We start from the raw sequence: 20,696 nt of genomic DNA, 5'->3' as shown, positions 1-20,696 counted from the left end.
TCAAAAGAAAGACCGCTTTGTAAAAGATGTTAAGAATATGTTTCGCGGCTGTGATAGTATTTATTTAATATTTTTCAGCATGATTGTTACTTTTTTGTGGCTGTGACTAATTTATTTTCATTTTTTTGTAGTTACATTCTTGGATTGTTCACCCAATAATTATGTATATGTTGGGCGAACATAAAATATGATAAATAAATAAAAAGGTATTCTACATAATAAATGAAGAGTGAGGGACTGATACCAGCTGACAATAAACACGAATTAAATCAAGATGCTATTGTTCAGTAGAAAGTATGAAGTCAACAGTAACGATAAAATAGGGATACTAAAACTTCACCTATTGCACATCCATTTTGAGTTGCTGTGTCACAGGCAACAGCAAGATAATAAAAATAATTTCAATGCATTTTTTAAATCACTTAGGCCACCAAAACTCATAATCCCGACGATTTTGGAATAGTCTCAAAACTGATGGGATTTACAGTATGGTATTTCCCGCTTTCAGAGAGCAGAATGCGAAGCTAAAGCAATGGAAGGTCATACTCAATTCAACTCGTCGACTACAATGAAAGTGATTCAAATCATATTATCTCGTACCTACTCCTCGCATTACAGAGAGCGATTGCATTCGCGTTGAAAAAGCATTCCCGGAATAATTGGACCCTTAGGTGTTTACTTCTCCGTGTCGCACTTGTTTCCGCGTTCTTAACTTACATTGACCAGTTTGTAATCTAGCGATTTGATCGATGGATTTTTCTTCCTCATAGAAAAATCCTCTAAAATCACTGGCACAGTAATGGCTTTGCCTGGTTTCGCTATTTACTTGGGCCCTCTTCGCTTCTATAGCGTTGAGGTGTATTTCCCTCGTCCCATCCCTTCCGAACCTATCCTACCCCAGAGGCGTCGACGGGCTCCTATCGCGGTGGCGCCTCTTTCCTTTTTCCTTCCTCTCCAGTCCCTCCCCGGGTGATCGGGCGTATCAGTTGAATTACTGTGTCACGGTCCCGGTGGTTGTATCCTCGAAGGGCTCCCCGGAGCTCTCATCCGGTGACCATTTTGTACAATGCAAATGAAGCCGTGAATACCAAGTTTGATCAATTCCATTAAACTGAGTTTTCATAAAATCCTCTTTTTTAGTAGATATTCCGAGCTAATAATGCCATCACTTTGGATACCATCTTTAATATCCATTCAGAAGCCTGCATTACGCGTCTAAGTTGACTAATGTTACAGGTACTCATAAACGATTCGTCGCACAACGGTCAAAACGCTTCGTACAGAGAGGTGTGGCAAATAAAAGCAATGTCGATTGATTCAGAGAAATAGTTTCACCTCCTCTTGCGTATTAGAAAATATTTAAACCTTTTAGATAATTATTGTCCACTTGAAAGGCTTTTAAAAATAACCACTTGAAGCTGAATTCTATGCCTCCGCAAATCAATGAAGTAGTACGCGGAAACATTTTATCCATTATCATCCATTTGTATTTCCGGTGAAATATGATGAAAGAGTAAACAGAATAAAAATTACAAAATTGATAACCTTCTCTGTGAACAACACATAAATAATTTAAAGATACTGGCACTTCATAATTCAAAAATATTATTTATTTATTTATTCACGCAAATGAAGATCTACTCCCAAGTAAATCAACGATTGCTGACTAACGACTACGAAGCCCAGCGGTTATAATCCCATGCATACAAAGAAGTAGCTTTGCGAATCCATAGCAATTTATAGCCTAGACTTCGACGCTACACGATTTTGAGATGAAATTTATTCTTCCTGCAATTTTTGACCAGTGTCATCGATGATTACTCGACGCTGTGGCCATCAACAAGCGTGGCTTAATGGCTTCTATTTCAATTGTACCCCAATTATTCAATCAAAAACCCATGTAAATTATCCTCATTGTAATAAAACACAAAAGGAGAAAAATAACAATTTTAGACTGAGATTCAATGTCGCAATAATATTTATAGCCTACCCTAACTATGTAAAAGGCTCAGAAATGGCTGCCGTTGAAGTATGACTATTATTAAAAAAAAGAATTCTCAATTACAGGGTTCCCATTCAAACTACAATATAAAATTCACGGTTTTTTCAGGTTTTCACGGTCTAAATGTCTTCGAATTCACGGTTTGTAGATAAACCGTTTTGGGCAGAAATATTGATCACATAAAAATCATCGGCCTCACGTTAACTAAAAATTTAACAAACGCGACAGACACAGTGAATGCAAACGTAGCAATGAAAGTGGTATCTCTCCTGACGTCACAAATCGTTTGCAAAATTCAGCTCCGGCTAAAGGGTGTGAGTGGGAAAATGAGGTGCCAGGGAAGTTAAGTAGTGTCTGAATTTTCGCCAGGGTTAATGAACACTTCGGTTACCAGTCTTCCGGCTTTGGTACAGCCTTAAGGCCTTTGGAACAGCCATGTGTCGTCATGGCACACGGATCAATAATTGCACTTCGAATGTACGTTTGCAGATAAATCCGTGACCATGTCTGCACGTGACTGACCTTTAAATATGATCGAAATATCCATTTTTCTTTTAATCTGTCAATCGTAGTTCTACGATCATAAAATCAAGATTGATAGATTTTTAAGGTTTTAAGACGAAATTCACGGCTTTTTCCAGGTTTTTTCACGGTAGACGAAATTCACGGCTTATTCACGGTTTTAAGGTTTACAAGGCTGAGTGGGAACCCTGAATTAGCCGTATAATTCTCCCTGCTCGTCCACCTTGCAAGTCAGAAATGTTACTGCGTTGGTGTGCGGGAAGGGGGAGAAATTCCCCGCAGGGACAAAACACCAGCCTCTCAACCGGAAAGCAAAAAAAACACACACACACACAAGCACTCTCAACAAACGCAACGCGGAATTTTTTTATATGCTGGTGGCCGGAGCTCCCAGCCAATGGGCTGTCTTCTCCGGGTTTCTGCGGTGGCGCTGGTTTCTATACTATACTTGTAGTTTGCTGTGAAGTTTCAATCCGGGCATTGCAAGGGTTAAGTGGGAAAAAGGATATGGGAAGGGATTGGGGCACATTTAGGGGTTCTGTGAGTAGAGGTATTAGGAATGGCATAGTCCCATAAGTTGCAGAATAATTTATTGTTAGTTTTTTCAAAAGAATGCTGGAATTTATTGAGAGCAGATTTTAAGAGCATTAAAATAGGAGTTAGTTGAAGATCGTTACGAATTTGTCTATTGCTTACGAACCAAGGTGCGCCTATGATTTTACGTACGATTTTATTTTCGCATGTTTGGATTCTTTTTAAATGTGTGGCACTTGCGTGAAGCCACGCTGGTGAGGTATAAGAAAGCAGAGGTTTAATCGTTGAGTTGTAGAGGAGTAGGCGTCTAGATGCTCCTGGATGATGTCGGCGGTTCTGTGTGGGTCTGAACCTTGGGCCAAAAGGGTTGTATCGTCGGCATATTGGAAAAGATGAGATTGCGGATGGGTTGGGGTATCGTTAACAAAAAGGTTGAATAAGGTAGGGGAAAGGATTGCTACTTGCGGAACGCCGGAGGTAATGGAATGGAATTGGGAAGCAGAGGAATTAATTTGGACGAAAAAGGTTCTGTCTGAGGAAAAGGATTGGATTAATTTGGTAAGGTATAAGGGAATTTCAAGGGAAGAAAGCTTATGGATTAGGCCCAAAGTCCAGACCCTGTCGAAAGCAGCTTCCAGGTCCAAGAAAACGGCATGCGCTATCAGCTTGCTGTTGAATCCAGATGTTATCTTCTCGACCAATCGGTCGATCTGATGCGTGGTTGCGGTGCGTTGAGGGAAGCCCGTCTGCTCTGGCCGGATGACTTCATTTTCGTCGAGGAACGCACGGAGCCGGAAATGGATGACTGATTCAAAGAGCTTAGATAACGTGTTTAGTAAACTAATGGGACGGTAAGATTTGGGATCGGACGGAATTTTGTTAGGTTTAAGGAGCATAATTACTTTGGCTAGCTTCCACGCAGTGGGAAAGTACGAAATATTAAATAGAGAATTGAAAAAGCGGCTTAAAATCGTGAGCATTTGGCTGGGGAGATTTCTAAGGAGGCGATTATTAATCCCATCGGGGCCGGGCGCTGATTTTTTCTTCAGTCTTGATGACTGCAGCAATTTCGGTCGGAGTTGTATATTCCGGCGCGGAGATTGGAGAATACGAAAGACTCATCCATGTGGTGGAGCAATCGTCTTCCAGTGAAGATGGCAGCACATTGCTGAAGCGGTGTTCAAGCATTACTGCAAATAAATTTGCTTTTTCAGCGTCAGTGACAATTCGGCCATCTGCGGATGAAAGAGCGGGAATCAGGCGGCGAGGTTTTTTTAATGCCTTGGTAATCGGCCAAATTGTTCCGTCGGCGTTGCGCAGGGATTCGACTTTTTTGCTCCAATTCTCGCTGCGGTGATTTTTGATTGCGCGTTGGACACGATTTCTCAGGGCGTTGTAAATCTGGCGATCTTCGCTTCGCGATGCCGGGAATTTTGCCAGAATTTTCTCGCCGAATTCCGCCGTTGAATGAGCCGGATGATGTCCGCCGGGAGAGCGTCTGGCAGGGATTTTTCAGGCAGTTCATACTTCGCGTCATTTGCAGCGTCTTGTAGGGTGGTAGTGAGGAGTTCGATGAATTCGTCGGCTTCTCTTCTGTTTTTGACGGAGGCTGAGTTGAGAAGATGTCAGTTGTCAGCAACTAATCGCGAGAATTTGTTGTAATTAATCGCTCGTCGGGCGGTGGATATTTTTTCTGGCAGGCAGTAAACACAGAATTGAACGGGAAGATGGTCTGACAGAGAGGAATCTATTGTAGAAGAATGATTGGTCACGGGAACATTGGAGGAAAGCGCGATGTCGAGAATGTCGGACGAACCACGAGAGGAAAAATGTGATGGAGAATCCGGAGCGGTGATTATTAAGTTACGGCGTCGCTGGAGATGAAGGATCATATTTCCTGCTTGATTATTCTTGTTACATTCCCAGCTTTGGTGCTTGGAATAGATCGCCGGCGAGGATACTTCTGGCTCTGAGAATGGAGTTTAAAAATGCAGTGTCTTCCTTCTTTGCTGTTTTAGGTGGTCGGTACACAGACCACAGATGGCCCCGAGAGTTGTTCTGATTTTCGCGCCGACGGCTTTTATAGCAGATGCGGATTGTGGGATAGGCAGTTGTTCGGACAGTATTGACGTTTTTATGAGAAGAAGAACTCCACCTCTTTTCGCATTGGCACGATCAAGGCGCTATTGTTTAAAGCCGGGAAAATAGATAGATTTTGACGGAATTAGCAGAGTTTCCTGAATGCAGGCAGCGTCGATGAGATTTGAATTTAAAAGAACACGAAGTTCTTCTTGCTTATCATACAAGCCGCAAATATTCCAATGCGGTATCTTTAGTTGGTTTGCTGGGCGTTTATCCATCGCTAAGGAGGGACATAGCGATTTGAATAACTTCGTTAATTATTATTTCACATTTAGGCTTGTCGGATGGCGTGAGGAGTTTCTTGATGAGGCCGGTTAACCATGACGAGATTTTTTGCTTCATGTTAGGCGTGAAAAAAAACATGAGAAAAGACTGAAGGCTGGATTCGGACGCATCGGATTGCTGAGGGCTTGCTGTGATTGGCTGATTTGGAGCGGATGTTTTTGGCAGAGCAGGAAAGGATTCAGGAGTGAAAATTGGTTGATTTACTGGAGGACGACGGCTATTTCGAACTTTTTCTGCAAAGGAGAGATAATATGGGCATTGTTTATAGTTCGCTGGATGAGCTCCACTGCAATTGGCACATTTGGCAGGATTGGTCTTAATTAGGGTGCATTCTGTATGGGAATGATTCTCTCCGCATCTTACGCAGCGAGTCTGCATGCCGCAGGACTTATACGTATGCCCGTGACGCTGGCATTTCGTACATTGTGGAGGGCCGGGCGAAGGGCGGAGTGGCTCGAGCTTGACTGCTAATCCGCAGAGATGAGAGATGCGTTGGATTTTTTCCTGGTCAGCGTTTGATTGCAGTTTTAGCTGGAAGAGCGGAAGGAGTCTGGATGGCAGAGGCGGCAGCGTTGCTGATGGATCGTCTTGCAGAAGGCGTTCTCGGCGGTCTCGTTCAGATTTGAGCGGTCTGGTAGTTCGTAATTGAACGATGTCATCGACTTCAATACCTTGTTCCATGAGGGACTCGCGGATATCATCAGTGGAGATGGAGGAGAGAAGGCCGCGGACGACTAGATAAGTTTTCTTGTCTTCAGCAAGCTGGTATGAGTAGAATTCCCATTTCTTTTCGGTGAAGAGTCTGACAAGAATCGGAAGAATGACATTGAATTCTAATCTGGGAGCCTGTCGTGTTGCTAACGGGCGGGCGGCTAGTAGCTGTGATTATTGCCTGGTTCTTCGTCGACCAATCGGATTGTTTCTTAAGGAAAATCGGCGGAATCTTATATTTTCGCGTAACCTGAGTAGGAGTTGAGGGATTTTCAGAGGTTTGGGCCTTAAAAGGTCCGTTTTGAGGGGATAGCATTGGAGATTGATGGGAATTTGCAGCATTTGATGACGGCTTGTGAGACTTTGAAAGTGGAGGGGCCTTAAGAGGACCAATTTTGGACTTCGTATCTAACGGGCTAAAGCGATTGCTAGTTTCTACAGGTGGCAACGATACTGGCGGTGGAGTAACGACGCGTCTACGTTTTCTATTGTCTACTTCAAAATCATCTAAAACAGTAGGAGAATCATTGGTTTGCAGAGGCTGAAGGCCAAATAATGCTCTAATGGCTGGATCATGCAACTTTGACACTGGAAGAGTGACTTGTACTACAGAATTTGATTGAATTGCTGAATTTTCAGTGGAAAGAGACTCTATTGTTGGGACTTTGCTAGGAAGGATAGAGGTATTTGGAATGCCCGGACTCACCGCGGCAGGAACTGGGTTGACGGGAACGGGGTTGGTTGACTTGGTTTGGGATGGACTTTCAGGCGGAGATTCAGGAGAGGATGGCAGATCGGTAGCAGGTGAGGAGGGAGGGCTGGAAAGGCTGTTTTCATCTTCGGACCAGGGTCCGTTGGGCTCGGATTCATTTGATTCCTCGTCCATAGCGCCGTTCGGCGCGATTGCGTCTTGACGCACTTTATTCAATTGATTTTTTACGTAGCACTTCAGTAAAAAGAAACTTCGCGCGCGTAGGCACAAATAAAATTTCAAACTTTCGCGGCGACTGACAGAAGAGTTCAGCAGCGGCAGCGTCCGTAACGGCGCTCTCAACAAACATACACAAAAAGATCCTTTGTGGAGGCTGTAGGGACCTCCACTAAGGATTCTCGCTCCACAAAAAACCGGGACTCTTCACAGGATGGGCCTGTTAGAGATAGCCAGTGATTTGTGGAAACACATGCACTCAATAAGCAGTCACTCACACATTCACTCACCTGTAGATGGCTTCAATGCTCCGGGAGAAAAAATATTGCTCCAAGATAGCGTTGTCGGGGATCGGCAAGAGGACGAGGAAAACACACGTGTCCGAAAATATCCACAGGGAAGAATGACGCCTCGGTAGCTTAACTGGCTAAAGCACTCGACCGGAAATCGGGGGATCCGGGTTCGAATCCCGGTCAAGGCGAATGATTTTTTCTCTGTGGATCTTTCGCACGATTGTGCATTGCGGGTGACTCCCGTAAAAGTTATCACCGCGGCTAGTCCCGGTATACTTTAAACTACACGTATACGTATTACCGCACACCAACGCAGTAACATTTCTGACTTGCAAGGAGAATTCTTTTCTATTCCGAGGCCGTAGAAACTCAACCCCATTTTTTCATTAAATATGACTATGATTATTCATATTCATATGGGACATTTTCTGCCATGCTTTCATGTATCCGATTTTGCCTTGCTAGAGGCTACGAAGCCGATCATGAGGCTGAATGCCAAACTTGGCTGCTATTCCGTCGAAGTTGGATATTCCTTCACGTCAACTCCTGGCTGCATCTAAAATGGAATACAAATGCCCTCGGCGGCAGTTACTTGTTCACCCCATCAGTATTTCACTGTAATCGTCTCCTGTTCGATCGCGCATTGCAAAATGTGACAGCCATCTCACATGCATGAATAAACTCAAACATTAACGAATTTACATTGGTCCACAACAGTTGGTCAATAGATTCGCCGGTTTCAATACAGTACGCGGTATTCTAGTGATCAATCGACAGCTTTAAAAGTGAAGAACGCATTAGTAATTACAAATACGAATTACTAAGGGTATAATTTACAAGATAAGTGCAAACGAAAACCTATATCGCCCACCATATTATAAGTATTCAATGATAAACTCGTGTGTAAGGCATCTAAGTTGCCAAAATCACGTTTGGAAACTTATCAGACAGTATTAAATTTACTCGGTTGATTAAAGACTCATATATTGTTCTCGATTGCCTCAAAAATTGATAAAGATGTAATGAATTTAAGAATCAACATGTTGCCCGATTCGAAATGGGCTATTGAGAATCGAAATTAGAGTAAGCGTTCGCGCCCTTCATCTTTCTCCATGGAAATGTTTCCAACGAGCCATTTTCAAGCTCCCCTCATAATAATGCTGGGTATCTCAGTTGGCAGAGACAAGAAGCGCAGACGCGGAAAATATAAATTCCATGTCCGGTCCAGGGGCCGTATTCTGTAACTCCAAACCGATCGGTGCGGCACCGATTCGTCGGGTGCGACGTCACACCGACTCCCGGTAAGAAGTCGTGCGATTCTGTACGAACCCGATCGGTGCGGCACCGACGTGAGGGCGAGAGATCGTCGGTACCCGTACCGACAGCAAAAAGGTGTCGGTACGGCCACCGACTAGTGGGTTTCATCAACTCCCCGGTGCGCATTGTACGTTTTATTTTGTTTTTATCTCATCACCGAGTAAATAATGAGGTTTGCTGCAATGTTATCTTTTTCTGCCCCTTCGAATAGGCCACTATAATTCACTGTGTCAACATCTATATTGATTACCTTGACATAAATATAAGATATTGGTTAATAAACATGAGGTTTGCCACTATATAATGACTTTCTCTCATTTATGTTACCACTTTCACTCGCTTGTAATAGGATTTCTTTCACTCTATCATCATTTATTTGCTCATTTGACATAAAAAAGATATTTTTGATTAAATATGAGTTTTGCCGCAATGTTATCACTTTGTCTCACTCTGAATAGGCAACTATTGTTTCACTCAATCATCATTTGGCGTTTCTCTCGGCATAGAAATAAGATCTTTTTATTTAAGTATGAAGTTTGCCACAACGGTATCAGTTTCTTTCATTTGTAACAGGCAACTATATTTCATTTTATCGTCAGCCATTGATTCCCTTGACGATAAAAGAAGATATTTGTTAATAAGTATGAGGTTTACCGCAATATTATCATTTTCTCTCACTTGGAATGCGCAACTTAAACATATGTATTTCACCCAATCACAATTTCTTTACTTCCTCGTCATTACACTTCTTTTAATTACACCCAGCTCCATATTTTTATAACAATTTCCTAACTTGTTCCTCTAATATGACATTTACATTTGCTTTTGAATCCTACGTTCACGTTCCATGGTATGTTATTTTCGTCTGCTACGGTGCCAATGGCATAACCTTCCGTTGATAACATTTAGACGGAACTTACTTAATAACAACTATATTACCATATCATGAATAAATAGCAATATACGGAACCAATATTTAAAAAAAGAAACTACGATCTCAAGGATAGTTTCAATAATTCATTCCAGCAACAACAATCTCCATCACTTACAAACTTTATTGTGATGTTGTAATATTGTTTCCTTCGATTCTGTAGGTACAGCATTACTACCACACATTATATCAGCATTGTTAACAACTTATCCAATATCGTTTATCTTAATCTAGCAATAAGTCGTAATTTCCGCAAATAAAAAGATTGAGAATGACGACAACAAACTGTGCCAATGAGTCTTCACTTGTTTTTACCCTTCTTTCATTGGTGGAGACACGTTAGATGACTTCTAACTTCGGATATATTCGGATTTTCCCTGTTTGAGAAGGAGGGGGAACCGTACCGACTGGTTTGATACCGACGACCATACTGAATCGCTGAATTAGCCGTCGTCGGTATGGAAACCGTCGTCGGTACGGAATGATGTGCTGTCGGTGGGCTGGGAAGGGAAACCGACCGGTGCGGTACCGACGAAATACAGAATACGGCCCCAGATCAGATCTCGCATTCGGTAAATATTAGCTTGACCGTCCCCTCCGTTGTGGATTAATGTGACAAAATCGCCCACGCGGAAACGCCCACGGGAGATGACATACGGAGTCGATAATATAATAACCACTTCGTCGTAAATGCATGAGCTTTAGAACTTGTACATACCGCGAAAAATTAAATACTTTAATTCATCACTACAGAGTTGGCGTATAGCATACGTTAATGTACAGTGGTTTCCAAAAGTTTCTTCACAAATTGAGCTTCACTTTCGCCGCAGTTTAGAAATTAGATTTTGGTATTTTCTATCGTAACGCACACCCAGCGATGAATGAATTATAAAAGAAAACTATGTACTCCTTTGCAAAGAGAAAGATAAAAATCCTGTTCACACAGAGATGGGATATGAAGCTCCAAACATTACTGCTTTCTCCTTGGCGAATTCACCGCTCTACTAGTGCGGCATCGCCCCGGCCGCATATTCGGTTTATGCGATCGCTTGTGGGTGCTCGGGCGGAACGAGGTAAGCGGGGGGGGGGGGGGGGGGGGGCAAGCCATGTTCAAATGGATGCTGTGAGCAGACTCAACACGACGCGAGTGCGCAGGCGCATGTCTGGTGAGTAACTAGCAGGTAGTGTAGCGGTGTAGCTGCCACCTGCACTAACTGCGCTCAGGATCCTAGTCCGTCAATACATTAGTGCCATTTAGCAGCATTCATTTGAACTTCATGACCTTTTTCATCATTGTATATCTTCTCTAATGCACACCCTGGATATATAATAATCCAGCCGCCACTGGGCACCAGTAAGAGTCAATTTGAACAACATTCCCATCTCCCACAATATTTTCATTACTACATCATTAGAGGGCAATGTATGCAGGATATGCGCAATGTTTGATGCCACATGAATTGTGCAGCTCATGCTAGATAATAAATACACCTCCAGAATTGCAATTTATTTTCTCTCGTAAATTGACTGATCCATCGAAGTATATAATCATACAAATGACGTAGTAGCCTTACGATGAGAGTTAACTAACTTAAAATATAGAAAAGACCTGTCGCAATGCCACTGCAAATAAAGCCAAACCAATCTAGTGTCACTAAATCAAAATTGAGTTTGATTTGGTGGCACTAGAAGACTAGTCCGTTCCCGTGCCCGACTTAAAAAAAACGTAAAATACAGGCAGAAGCTGAAGATATTACAAAAGATATTGAAACCAGCCCGTGGAAAATTTCCTGTAAATTTTATGCTATTAGCTACTTTCTCAGCAATTTATTTCTTCTTGCTCTTCTTACTATCCGTGCTCGCGTTCACCTGTGTCGGGGGCGAAGGATTTTCAGTCATTTTTAAATGTTTAGAAGTGTAATCGCAGTTACTCCCCAGGTTTTAGTGGTTTCGGGACACAAGTAGTGGCTTCATTTTGAATACCGCAACTTATTCTCATCTTTTAAACAGAAAATATGAAGTATTGTAATTTTTTACCCGAAAAAAACTACCAGTTAGGCCATTGCTTAATGAGAGTAGATAATTTATGCATTATATTTTTCATATGAGATATTGGATTGGCTTGAATTGCTTTTAAGATAAATATAAGTTTTCACCGAATGAAGAAGCGATATATTTATTACCATTGAGTATAATTGGCAGGCTTTCAGACCACAATTCGTCATATAAAGTGTTGTTCTTTTCTTTACAGGGAATAATTATACATCAGTATTGTTCAACGTTTTTTTTAAGAAAAATAGTTAGAGCATGCAACTATGATTGTGAGTCAGCCATTCATGGTGGTCATGGAAAATCATAATTTATCAAGTATCTTTGATTTCTCGTGTGATGAGACACGTATAAAACTGTGGGATAATATATGTCCGGAGAAAATACTTAGAAATGAATGGGTCTATCAGAGTGTCGTTAAAGAATATCTAAAATACTTTTAAAAAATAGAGCAATATGCATTGATGATATCTGGTAATCAAGTGTTAAAGGCATAATCTAAAAGATTATTTTGTAGCCTACTTTGAGAATAATATTTATTACTATATTTTTTTTCTTTTCTTGACCTTGTTTAATATACGATACAATATTTCTAGGAGTTTAGGTCAATTTTAAAACAAGTTTCAGCCAACGTTTCGATTTATTTTTAAATCATCATCAGGGCTATGTAAGAAAAAAGTATGAACAGTATAAAATACAAAGATTAAAACGATATACAATATTTATACATAAGAAAAGGTACAATCGGGTTTTTTATACAATAATATAATTTACAGAACAGAATGGAATACACAAAAAATTTTGACATACCTCTTAACTTTGAACATATTTATTGATGTTTTGTTGCTAAGGTATTACCACACCTAGGTTACCATTAATTTTGATGTAATTAAATTTTTTTTATTTTTTATATTGTATATCGTTTTAATCTTTTCATTTTATATTGTTCATACTTTTTTCTTACATAGCCCTGATGATGATTTAAAAATAAATCGAAACGTTGGCTGAAACTTGTTTTAAAATTGACCTAAACTCCAAGAAATATTATATCGAATATTTATTACGTAAAATACAATTTTTGTTTCTTCCTAATATGAGCGTTACGATGCAGATACGTCTCGGTATTTTTTTTAGTAAAAACCGGACTTATGAGACCATCTATCTCAGAATACAATCAGGGTGAGAATCGCATGACTGACAACTTATGCTTCGCCCTTTGTTCCGGCACCGCGAGTCGGGGATGTCGCGAAGAATTTAGGAATACTGAAGAATGCCAGAGTAAGACTTACGCGGACGATGAGAGTGAGTCAAAGTGGCCCTTTCAAGGCACAGAGGGCATAGACAATACCTGAAGTTCGGGCTCAGTGGAAAACGTTGTTGCTCGCGCTGGCCGTGGAGACCGACTATTGAAAGTGACTGTTCATCAAGATTTACACGAGGTACTTCAATTAAGGTAGAATATTTTACATTTTACTCTTCATTCCACGAAACCATGATTAAGGGTAGCAAATCCCACTTCAATTGAAAGAATATAAATTCCCCTAGGCCGTACTCTTTGCTGGGCGAAAAAATGGGGAAGTAAATAGGAAAATATCCTACCTTAATTGGACGACGCCGTGTAGTAGCTTGATGGTCGTCTACGGTAGCAGAAATATAAAGCTAAGAATGTAATCAACAGATTAAAATATACTGACAATTTTCCAAAGGTACTTCATAACTCTCGAGTCGAGTAGCGTATATAAATATATTACTTCAATTTTCGACATATTATCGGAGGTTAATTCATCTCAATTTTGCCCATGGAACTGTTTAAGACACATAAATGTTCATTTATCTCCTAATTCTGACACAATTACCATCAACATTCCTCATTGTATTTTCCCTTTTACATTATACTAAGCATTCAGAATATAAAATTCATAATGGGATTCGAAAAATGAGAATATATCGGAGCATGTATTGATGTATTGCCTGGTTCAGAAATTATCATACTCGACTCGACTCGATACTCGCGAGTCGTTTTCAAATCGACTAGAGATCAAAAAGTAAATAAAATACAAAGGAAGGCTGCGCGTTTCGTCAAAAACTGCTACGGGCGTACAGGCAGTGTTACGCAGATGTTAAGCGAATTAGGCTGGGAGCTGCTGGCAACTCGGAAGCTGCGTGCTAGGCTTAGATTGCTTGAACAATTGAGAAAGGATATCTTTAAGAGCGACACAGAGAACATTACATTGGAGCCACACTATATTTCCAGGTCCGATAGAAGCGATAAATTAAAAGAGATGTTTTGCCGAACGGATAGATAAGGGAATTCGTTTTTCCCCCGAACCATGAAGGACTTTAATAAACGCTAGTCCCAACTTCGTTAGAGCACTTCACTTTTTTTAGCTGTAAACGGCTGGTGCCCTACACCCGCTGCCACACGCCTTTTAGGCGGCTTGCGGGGCATTGCGTAGATGTAGATGAAAAAGAGCACTCACACATCGCTAGAAAAATACGATGAAATGTTCGCTACGGGAGAATAATTATGATAAGGTTAAAATGTAGGCGTGAAACTGCGTGACTTTTTGAGGGGAAAACCCAAGTACCCTTCTGAGACTAAAGCATTCCATACACGCATCGTGGGATTGAAAATTTTGAATCCGGTCACGGAGGTGGTGATAACAAGACTCTTGTTAGCAAGCGAGTCGATGGATGGATATCTAGAGGGACGCAGATGGCTTTTGTGAAGCTCCAACCTATCCTTTAGACGTGTGGGCGAAAGCAATATCGGCCCATTCTATCGGTTGCCGGCTCACTCAAGGGTCCACGCCCTCGGTCGATGACTTGTTCACAGACTTCAAAGAAAAAGCGATTTTGTCGCCCACAAAAGGTTTCCTGGATTACAGCCACATACTCCAAGCATTTAATGAGATAATTGTTTGAAAGAAATTTCTCCATTGAGCACCAATAATGGCCACAAGTATGTTTATTAATATACGAGGCACATTGACTGGAAAGAGTTCTAGGAAAACCTTTGCTATAAATTTATCTTAAGTGTTTAGGCGTCTCTTGGTGGCATATATTGTTGTATTGTCTGGTCCAGAAATTATCATACTCGACTCGACTCGATACTCACGAGTCGTTTTCAACTCGACTCGAGATCAAAAAGTAAATAAAATACAAAGGAAGGCTGCACGTTTCGTCAAAAACTGCTAGCCACATATTTATACGTGAAATAAATCACTAAGTATTGTTCCACAAAAAAAAATATAATTCCAAACCAGGGTTTTCAACTGGTACCTTGATAATGACTATACACGAGTTGAAACCCTGGTTCGGAAAAAAAAAGTTTTTTTTTTTAAACATTACTAACAATAATGTAAGTAATATATTTCGCACTTCGCTGTAAAGCCTAAATCACCGTACCACTATTCCAGTCTTTTCGATGGATCTTTTTTGCCATATTTATGCAGGAATATTGACTTTCTATAGCAAGTATAGCTAGTCAGAGAGGAGAACCAAGTCTCTTTCGTTGAAGCCTGATTTTTGTCGCCATTTATTGCGCATTTTAATCGGTTTAATGTCCGCAGCCTGGTGGTAAGTGTAGATAGATCCAATTATTCTAAATATTAATGCATAGGGTGTGTCAGGAAGAATCTAAAATACTTCAGTGGATGGTAGGAGATCCAATTTCAAATACATTTTGACATAAAACATGAAGTTGTAACTCATTAGTAGCTGATCTATGACAAAGCAAACATTTTTTAATGCACTTTGCAGTTACCATGTAAACGGTTTTTCTTGGGCTGAAATCTCTTTCGATGAAGAAAGATATCGTCATTTCCCGGCGAATAGACTGAGTGAAGAGTCTTCGGGATCGACACCGGGTCAGACTGAGATAAGAGTTCTGGTAGTTATGCAGTTCCTGACCCGGTGGCGATCCCGAGAACTCTTCACTAAGGCTTTTTCGATATTTCAATTAATTCTCTGGATTTCTAGGATATTTAATAATGAAGGCTGGACGAATATGTGTGCTTATAATTTTCTGAAACAATTAACCTCAAAATGGGTGGGATTGCGAGATCGTATTGTTGATACTCGTTGAAAGCTCCCGTTTAATTACACTCAAAGATTTTAAGCATTTCTGCGGAACTCCTACAAGAAAAGCATTGAATACGGTAGATTTACTATAGGATTTACAATTGAGCTCTACGGCATCCAAGGTGCAAAATAAAAAAATAAAATAAAATGGCCTTATAATATCTCCCGATGCTCCTCAGCTTTGCAAAAATGAATCACAGCGTGGATGTACTGGAAGTGGAAGGTTTCACCGCAGGAACAAAACCCAAGCATCTCCACAGGAAGACCCAAAACTCACGATTACAAGCACCCAAGACAATACCCATTACATGAGGGCTCGGAGGGCCCAAACTAAGACTTTCTTGCCGACAACCCGGGTTGGATAGGTCCTGCTAAGGAGGCCTAATCATTGTTAGATGTTCACACATAAGCACTCTGAAAACAGTCGCACTCAAACTTACCCATACTTAGATGGCTACAACACTCCAGGACAAATTAGATCAATAACGAGCGTAATAGATGATAAAAAGGGGACGTGGAACGGATATACTACTCGTATTATCGAATAGGTATTTTGCCGGGCAAAGTGGTCTTCCTCATCGAGCTGAAGGATAATATGTTTAATTTAATAATACGAAGACGAAAGTCTCTGTACATAGACTTAGATAGTGTATCGGTACATACACTTTTAATCTTGATTTTTTTGCGTTAATTACAAATTTATTGTTTTATAATTAGACTCACAAGAAACAATTCAAAAGAAACAATTCATAAGAACCTGCATTTGGAGTATGCTCCCATACGGAAGTGAGGCATGGACAATGACCGCAGCGGAAAAAGCAAGGATAGAGGCCTTCGAAATGTGGTGCTACAGAAGAACGATGAAGATCAAATGGATCGACCGAGTTAGTAACGAGGAAGTCCTAAGAAGAGTAGGAGAGAAGAGAAGCCTCATGAAAACCTTAATAAGAAGACGGAACAACTTTATAGGCCACATCTTGAGACATGATGGCCTGATGAAGACAATCGCCGAGGGACAAGTGGATGGTAAGAATGGAAAAGGAAGACTTCGAACATAATACATGAAAAAAGTAAAAAAGGATGTGAAAGAGAAGAAATACTTTGGTGTGAAAAGATTAGCTGATAGAAGAACTGAGTGGAGAGCTGCGTCAAACCAATTCCAGGATTGGTGACCAGTGATGATGAATTTAATTATTACGCCGATAAAACTAATTATGTTATTCTATGTAATGTTTTCTTAAATTTTTCATTACGCTACGTTTTATTCTTATCATATATGTAAAAATCTAATTACATCCTTTTTTCTTCTATTTATAACATAGAAACTACCCGTAACAACCAGGCATAAAAAAGCTTTGAAAATATGCAACAAAGCGAAGCTACTACTAAATCAACCTACTGTCAACAGATAATACAGGCCAACAAAAAAATTTTGTTTGAAAACTTGTTTTATTTTAATAGCTGATCTTTATAGATTTTTACGTGCCAAATCCAAACCTGGCCTTAGTTATTTTTTATCACCCATAGTTTCCAAGCAATATGTATTTAATATTTAGCCTAATACCCCTATACGGTACATAGGGAAATCAATGAAACACTTTGTTACATCATAAAATTGTTTGTATTCACTACAGCGTGATAATACAGGGTTCACTTTTCAACTGGAATTGGTCTACATTTTCTTTCCCTTTTTTCCTTGAAGCTTTTTGTGTAGCTTTTTTCTGCGATGAATCGCTTGCTGAACTTCTCGGTGAAGTACCAACAGTAATCCCCCATTATCTTCGTTCATTAGACCTAATTTTCAATGTTATTATAACTATAAAAAAGCTGCTATATTCTAGAAATATTGCTTGTTTTCATAAATTTAACTGTAAAATATGAATAACTGGTGGGTGATACAATTTTAAAACCATCATATTTGGATTCGGCAACTTTAAAGACATAAGAATAAGGTATTTTCAGTAAAAAAGTTTTTTCATAGTTGGCCTGTGTAATCAGTTCGTCGATAATTTATACACAATATTTTGGTCTTAACTACTCGCTAAAACGAAAAGGGTGTCTCTGTCATTAGGGGACATATGCCATGATATTTCGTTCGTCCAGCGTAGTGAACTTGAGGTGGTTTTGGGATTCAAACAATCCACGGCATCAACGATTTCAATTTTTCCTGGTGAATAATATTGAGGAATTTTTCTTGGGTTCAACACCAGAATAATAAAATATAATTTCGCGAGAAACGTTTCATGTGCGTCGAATTGACCCAAAAGTGTCACTCTTTACACTAATCCAATACACTAATAGGCCAACAGGACTGAATTAACCTGGTTTGGACCCGAGAGTAATTCTTAAATATCTCCATTATGCCTGGTATATATGGTAGTTAGCATATATCCTCAAAATCAACCATCCCCATAAATCTTTCCGCTCTCCAAATAAAACCCCTTTCCAAACTTTTTCCTGAACAAGGCTTTGGGTAGCTGTGATATAGTTGACATCAGTGTTATCTATATCTACATATACATACCACCCTGCAAGCCGCCTAAAAGGCGAGTGGCAGGGGGTGTTAGGACACCAGCCGTCTACATAAAACAACAAATGCTTAAGCATGATTACGACTAGCATTTATTAAAGTCCTTTATGGTTCGGGGAGGAAACCAATTCCTATATCTATCCGTTCGGCAAAATATCACCCTTAATTTATCGTTTCTACCGAATCTGGAAATAAAGTGGGGCACCAAGGTGATGTTCTCCGTGTCGCTCCTAAAGATATCCATTCTCCTTTGTTCAAGCAATCTAAGCCTAGCGCGCAGCCTCCGAGTATCTTGTGGCTCCCAGTCTAATTCACTCAACATCTGGTTAACGCTGTCTGTATGAAAAAAAATTCACTAACTCTTGCTTTACTTCGTGGTATTCCATTATAAGTAGTGATGGGTCGGTTCGATTCCTCGATTCTTCGATTCCTCGATTCTCGACCAAGAACCGGAATCGAAAACGAGTACTTTCCAAAGTGAAAAATCGATTCCGATTCCAGTAGTACTTCAAACCACAAATTTATATACGACCGCGTTTCCAACAGTCATTCGAATTTTTGCGCCACGTAATCGTAATAACAAAACGCATATCTTGGGATGGGCGAGTACTCGAAAATTCGAATCGAGTCGAGTAGTTGGTACTCGACTCGAGTGTTTCGGGTAGCATTACGAATGTCGAGTCGAGTAGTTAAGGTTACAGAGCTTTCGACGCTAGTAGGTCCAGCAATCTGCCGACAGGAAGCGCTATCATGAAACTCATGTGATAATGCAGTTTTAAAAGCCGATAAGTCATTCTAATGCCTTGGCCTGGTAGTTTCAGTTTGCCGAATACACGTTGTCGACGTGGGCGCCGAATACCTTTACGCCAGCCGCGGCGGCCGATCGTCTTCCTACCCGGCGCACACTGGTCCGAAATCGGAAAAAGCTGGAATAAAGTCCAAAATGACCTTTTTGGGGATAGAAACAAGAAACTTAGCGTAAATATTCATAAATCATTACCAGATATAGATTTATATGGCATTTTACATAAATACGACCCTTTAGTGAGATACAGTGGCCCAAACATGACCAATTTTTCAATGCCACGCGAGATATCGTTTTCCTTCAAAAACGTTTGAATTTATCCAGGTGGTTTTGCGTTGGTATGAGTTTTATGGAATAAAAAACGCAATATTCCTTTGACCAGGTGCTTTGCCTATACTTCCAATGACATTTGAATATTTTGGCTCTTATCTGTCTGCTTTTACAACGCAAAATGGCCGCCCCATTTTTCACGTGAAATTTGACATAAAGTAGACATTATCTTTCGTTTACGAAAAATATAACTCGGAAAATTTGAATCACTATATAAAGTAGAGATTTTTAAAGAGTACTAAGTAGAAATCTTGGAAAAAAAAGTTGGCGACGAAGGAAATAAGAGCGATTTTTCAATCGCGCGTCAAGTCTGACCTACACGCCGCGGACCTCTGAGGCTCGGTAACTGAGGCCGATTTTTCAAGTTTTTAAAAATATCAATCTTGAAAATCGTCATGTAAAGCATGGATAATCGTCTTAATTGACTTAAAACACTAAACTGAGGATGTTAAAAAGGATTATGCACAGATCGACTAGGCCATTTAGCGCATTACTCGAAAGAAAATACTAAGGATTGGATATTTTTCGGAACCATCCCACGCATAAGAAATATGGCTCGGGTATTGAAGTAAAGTGTAGATATTAAGTCAGCATGCTCAAGAGAGGGAAAAATGAACTGTTTTCGTGAAAGGCAACAACCAATACCCTTTTTCCCTTTCCACCTTCGCCGAGGTGAGTCGCGCGGAAGGGGGAGTTTTCACACCACAAGGCTCTTTTAGCCTTTTTTATTACTCCGTCTGTCCGATGTGATAATCATTTGTAGCGTTCAGTTTCTTTCTTGATCTTAAAAAAAGCAAGAGATTTTAAGGGTAATTAAATGACGTGAGAAGTATAGAACTTTTTTGGCTCTGCAAAACTAAAGCTTAGTTCTATAGTTTGTTCGCTTCGTCCACTTGAATTCTATGAATATTCAAAATCCAAAAAAATCGTAGATATAATTTTTAATAAAAATTCCAAAGTCTCCGAAATCTTGCAATTTTGGTAGGGAATTACTTGCCCAGTCACACAAGTGTGTAGCAAAAGGCAATTTTCTGCAGGCAGCAATACTGTAACATGGAGACGTCAAAATCTGCTGGCTGAGCATGTAGAATAATTGGTTTTTCTGCTTGAGAATTTGAAAGGGCCAAATATTACATGATTCATATACGTAGTATGTAATATTTATTATAGCTGTGAAAATTACTATACTCAGGGCTCTCCCTTTTAGTTTGGATACATATATATGGTCGACATA

The sequence above is a fragment of the Ischnura elegans genome, chromosome 10 (assembly GCF_921293095.1).
Source record: "Ischnura elegans chromosome 10, ioIscEleg1.1, whole genome shotgun sequence".
Taxonomy (NCBI): Eukaryota; Metazoa; Arthropoda; class Insecta; order Odonata; family Coenagrionidae; genus Ischnura; species Ischnura elegans.
The sequence above is the reverse complement of the archived record's forward strand: the minus strand, read 5'-3'. Positions refer to the sequence as shown.